The 6,000-nt window shown below is 37.9% G+C and overlaps 1 protein-coding gene across 1 annotated transcript in view; it reads left to right on the top strand.

Annotated features, from left to right (window-relative positions):
- The first annotated feature begins 323 nt into the window (after window positions 1–323).
- Window positions 324–6,000, top strand: part of elfn2a (extracellular leucine-rich repeat and fibronectin type III domain containing 2a) — a 146,263-nt gene continuing 140,586 nt past the window's right edge. The window contains exon 1 of the mRNA XM_077226231.1: window positions 324–438. The gene's annotated coding sequence lies outside the window, so the exon portion shown is untranslated. The remainder of the gene's footprint in view (window positions 439–6,000) is intronic.

The following is a 6,000-nucleotide window of genomic DNA, read 5'->3' as shown; positions in this document are numbered from 1 at the left end:
GATTCATCAAAAAGAACCAGTTCGAAAAGTGGACATGATAATGATTTACAAAAAAGAACCGATTTATTAGTTGGGTTATCGGACTGCATTGGTTGTGTTTTATATTTTTTTGTTAGGCTACACACACACACACACACACACACACACACACACACACACACACACACACACACACACACACACACACGAAAAATCGGATTATTTTAATTTCGTTGTTTGATGAAAAGAATCAGTTAGAGTCATTGAGTCATTCGTACAGGGATCGGACTACACTGATCCAGGATCCAGTTGTAACCCCCCCACACACACACTCACACACTCTTACTCTCTCGCCAGCTCAGTTCGTATCTCCGTCGGTCTGAGTCTTCAGCGCTGGCAAGGGATAATAAACTGCCTTTCCGCAGCAATACGTGGTCGAAGGAACAGCCCGCAACAGAGGTAGGAATGCAATCTCTGAATTCAATCCTTTCGGTGTAAAACCAAGCTCGTGTGATTTTATTATTACTAATTTTTTTTTGTAAAATCATAACCTCTCCATTGATGAGAAGTGATTCATTTGGAAAGCCACCTGCATGCTGATCTGTGTGCGCGCAGGGGGTTTGGTGAGCTGTGTGTTGCATCCCTCAGCTGAAGATATAACACGGGGTTTATCAGATCTTTTCTGACACTATCAGAGTTTTAAAAGATGCTTAGGTTTTAAAATGCATCCCAAACCAGAATCAGCAGATTCAGGGCATTTATAAATCCCGCGCCGGGACATACTGACAATTTTCATAGACTTTAGATGTTCTTTTACAGCAGTTTCAAGTGAAGATGATGTTCATTATGTCATTTCTATACATGTAATAACTCATGCATGTGTGTTTCGCTATCTTGGCTTTAGTAGGCTTGAAAACTGCTTTTGTGTTCTAAAGGAAACGCTTGTCTACTTTTTGTATTTCTAGTCTTTCTATAATAAAAGAGCGAATCATTTAGGGGAATTGTCTCTTCTTGGCATGCTTTCATCGTAGCCTTTTTGTATTTGGAAATTAAACGTACTGATGGATATGAGCGATGGAGGGGGTGCTGGGAGAGATACGGGACGGGGGAGAGCGCCATCGTTTGATTTATAACCTCACAAATACGCAGCGACTGGCGAAGCCTGGGGTCCCCGCTTTGACTCGATGTCATTTTAACAGCAGCCGCCGATTACACCAGAATACTGATATAAGACAGAAGAGCTCCCTCTGCAAGGGCTCCAGAAAGCTCTTTACCACAGCATGGAGAGAAATCAATGTGATTAGGGAGCTTCAATGCAACCACACCTGTTTCATTACAGCACACAGTGGCAGCGGGAATATACGAATAATGGTCGAATCGAACTTAAGAGTTTTGTAGCTATTAGTGTTTTTTTTAAGCGATTTATATGATGGTATACAATTTGTGCCATTTTTTCTTTATTAAATTATTTATATTTATTATATTAATGAAAACATCATAGGCCTATATAAAAATGTTGTCAATATTCACCTTATATGCATTTTTATGTAGCCTATAGAAATATTTGCAATAAAATAAAATAAATTTCACCTTTTTCTCTTACAGTTAAAAAAAAAATAGAGTCGTCATGAAACAGAGAATACTTAACATTTCTTCCACATTTCAACACTTTGAAACTAAAACACCTGTTTCTAGACCACAATCATTTATTAGTATGGTGTAGGGCCTCCTTTGTGGCCGGCACATCACAAATTCGCCTTGGGGGAATGGCAGATAGGCTACAAGTCCTTCACAGTGGCGAGAGGGATTTTGAGCCATTCCTCTTCCAGAACAGTGTCCAGGTCACTATGTGATGCTGGTTGAGGATAACGTTTTCTGACTTGTTCCAATACCCCAAAGTAGCTCAAGAATATTTAGATCTGGTGACTGTACAGGACATGGGAGATGTTCAATTTCGCTTTCATGTTCATCAAACCATTCTGTCACAAGTATAGCTGTGTGTATTGGTGCATTATCATGCTGATACACGGCACCCACTTCAGGGTAAAATGTTTGAACCATTAGGTGCACATTATCTTCCAGAACGGTTCGGTGGTCCTTGGCAGTGACGCTGATCAAGCACAGTAGGGAACGCCATGATATTGCAGACCAAACCATCACTGATCCACCGCTGTGCTTCACTCTGGCCAGCAACAGTCCCGCTGTTAAGCCTCTTTGGGGCTTCTCCGCAACATAACTCCCACGGATGTGGGAAAGACAGTGAAGATGGACACATCAGAGAACAATACATTTACCACAGCCCGAGATTTGAACCATTGGCACCAATGAAACCGACATTTGGCATTAGCATGAGTGACCAAAGGTTTGCCTATATAGTGGCAGTTTGGACATAAATATTGACTGTGCTCCAGATGAACTGTTTTGGTATAGGAGAGTCTAGGAGCGCATTTAACTCTGCAGTGAGTTGGGCAGCAGTGTTTTTATGTTGTTGTTTTTTTAGATACAATCCAGGTTAGTACCTGGACATCCCTTTCAGACAGCTTCCTCTTGTGTCGACAGTTACGCCTGCTGGATGCAATTCGTCCTATGTGGTGGTATGCCGACATTACCCTGGATATACCATAGGTCTCAATACACCATAAAGACATGCTGTCCTGGTCACAAATGAGCTAGAGAGACGCACATCAACAATTTGTCCTTTTTTGGACTCTGATATGTCTACCATTAGATGCTGTGTGGATTGCAATAATTCATATACAGCTGTGCTATTGCTCTGCTAATTCAACTTTCAAACTTTTTACTAATGTTATATCAGTGAAGATTGGCCACCAAGCCATGCGTGAAACCTCCAACACTAAATTGGCCAGTGTTTCAGTTTTATTGTCCAACCACTGTATGTCTGAGTAAAACTGCTTCTTGTAGGGCGAGACTTGTTTTTGTCTATTGGGAGTTGATTGGATGGTTAATGTATAGTCATGGTTTGCTATTATTTGATCTCATGTGAGTGACAGGTTGTCCCGAGATGTCGCAGTAAGAGGAAGGGGGAAGTTATTTTGATTGAATATTGCGAGGGCACTTGAATTAAAAATTAAAAAATAATGATGTGCACGAATAAATCATTTATAATAAAGGCAATATTCCATAAAAAAATAGATTTCATGTTGTGTCTCTGATATACCCCAACGACTTTTGTAAAAAAATATTTTTCGAAGATTATTGTAGTACGTTGCCGTTTCTTTGAAATCGTTTGCACTCAGAACTTACACTCAGAAATGTCTAGTGAATTTCACAAGTAATTATGGTAAAATAAAAGTGAATAGTAAATCCTACACCAAATTTTCTTCAGTGGAAATACTTTAGCATGGAATCAAGGACTGTCATTAGGTAATTAAAGTGAACACAAAATGGCATTTGCAACCAATTGCATTCTTGAGGCAGCGCAAGTTATTTTGATGAGGGGGGAATAACCTGCATTTAATCTTCTACAAAAAGACCATGGTCTTATTGTAGATGTAATGCAGGTTATTCCACACTGTAAAAAGAATGTTGGTTTAACTTAAAAAAGTTGCCTTAATTTTGAATTTGTTGAAATTAAAACTTTTTAGTTGATACAATGAAGGAGAACTTTTAAAATATTGTGTTATCTGAACAACATTAATTATCTAAGTTGATTTGACAAAAGAAAAAAGTTGCAATGTAAAAAAATATTTTCATGATTTGTCAGTGCCAAAAAGGTGCAAGAAAGTAAACGGGGTTCATTTTGATTTTTATTGGCTTTTTACACTGCGCTTGCAGCAGATTTACTGATGGTTTGGACGGGAAGCTGAGGCTTGGGTTAAACCACAACGGCTGAATTCTTAAGATGATGAATTGACCCCTCACTGCCAAAGCCTATTTGCCCCATATGGCAATGCTGAGTGTGTGACTTCATTATTTGCAGCCTGGTTTGCAGGCTTTTGATTTATCTGCGGCCTTTTTTAGACACAGGTGCCAGAAGTGAGTCACGCAGCTGCTTGTTTAAAGGTGCACATTCACGAAAGTCGTGTGTTTAAATTAATCGGGAACTTATGCCCACGCGTCCACCCCAGCATGTTTGCCTGCGGGACTCTCTTTCTGTGCTGTTTTAATGAACGTTCACAATCCAATGTTTCCAGCAGGTGCATAATGACAGCTATAGGCATATGGTTGGCTGGTCAATGTTAGATCTATTTCATAGCGAGATCACATAGAGAGGGGCAGATACAAAGCATGAAAGACCAAGCGATACAAAAGGATTCGAGATGCTGAAAGACCACGCACACAATCCATACTTTGATGTTCATGTGTCTGTGACCCAAGCGTGCCTGCCAATAAAGACAAACTGACCCTCTCTAATTTATATTACAATTACTACAGCCTCTTGAATACGGAATCTGAATGAACATCCTGAATATTAAATAATGACTGTATTTTCCATTTTGGGGAGTTTTATTAACCCTTAAATACATGATTGTTTTGGCAATCATTATTATTTTCGGGTCTTTAGCAAGCCGGATCTATATCTAACACGGATGGATCTCAACCGCATTTCTATAGAATGTATGTTCTGGTAAAGAAAAAAAAAAACTTATTTGAACTTGGCCTGGTTGAAGTTCCTAAAAAGCAATGGTTATTTAATGGTTCTTTGTAGTATCATATTTTTTATCCTCCTCTAACAAGAACCAAAATTTTCCAAAGATTAGAAAAGTACTTGACGTTACATTTTATAGACTGTAGACTTTTCCAAAAAATAATGGTTCTCTGCAGTACTTTGTTCTTATGTAGAACCATGTATCTCTATATAGAGTTCTTGAGTTGATGAAAAAAAAAAAGATCAGTTATTTATTTAGTACCTAAGGGCGGATCACCTCAGAAAAAGAAAATGCATATTTATTTGAATGTATTTATTTAATTTGGATTAAATTCCTGATTCAGAATAAAGTTCAAGTCTTGCTTTAAGCTTGATTCCATAGAAGGACATTTTAAATTTTAATTCAAGATGCCATGGGGGAACCTGGTCACACGGTTCTTCAGAAAACCATCTATGTATTGCTGCGGCAAACAAGGTGCTTCTATTTTAGAAACCTAGAACAAACCTTAAGAACATCAAGAACTTTTCAAAGAACAAACATAGCCATTTCAAGATCTCTTTTTAGTGAATATTTGCAACAATACAAGTTCTACTTAGAATCTTAGTGTTTTAATATGAAATAACATCAAAACGTGTCTTCAAAAAACTATACAGCCACACCAGGAACCCTATATAATGAAAAAAACCTGAATTTTTTGCTGAACTTCTAGAATTCACATCCACAATGAAACATTCATTCTAAGATGAATCAGTGTGCCACAACCACGGTTCTAAAACACAAAAAAGCAATTACAATTTGTCAAAAGTCAGAGGGATCCTGAGTAACCTACAATCTAGAACCTTAAGAGTTCAAATATTAATTTATTTAAATGTATTAAATATTAAAAAGGTTCAAAGTTCAGACGCCAATGTATACAATGTAACATCAAGGATATAGTCTTCACAGAAGAACAACAAACTACAACTTTTTTTCTTGACTTAATGTAGTGTCTTCCTTTCCTTTTTAGCCACTTCCGTGAGGGAAAGTATCTTTGACGCAACAAAGCTGTTTAAAACCATATTGGTTCTAATTAGAACCTTTATTTTTAAGACTTTAGTCCAAACTGTTTAAGACCTTGTTTGCAGCAGCAGTACATAGATGGTTTTCTGAAGAACCATGTAACCAGGTTCTCCTATTGCGTCATACATTTAAATGTAAAATGTCCTGCTATCGAAGCAAGCTGTAAAACCCTCTTGCTTCTAATTAGAACCTTTCATTTTTTTAAAGAGTTTAGTCTGAACAGTTTAAGACAGCTGGCATCTTTAATAATAGTGATAGACTGAGGGAAGGGAGAGCAGGTGAGAGAAGGCAATTAATGGCTTTTAATCTAAAGTGAAAAATAATCAATAAGGTGTTCAGGGCCAGTGGGGAT

Source organism: Siphateles boraxobius, unplaced genomic scaffold (genome assembly GCF_051911475.1).
Source record: "Siphateles boraxobius isolate OS27281-9 unplaced genomic scaffold, OSU_SipBor_1 13, whole genome shotgun sequence".
Taxonomy (NCBI): Eukaryota; Metazoa; Chordata; class Actinopteri; order Cypriniformes; family Leuciscidae; genus Siphateles; species Siphateles boraxobius.
Note: the sequence above shows the minus strand (reverse complement) of the source record. Positions and strands in the feature narration are given on the sequence as shown.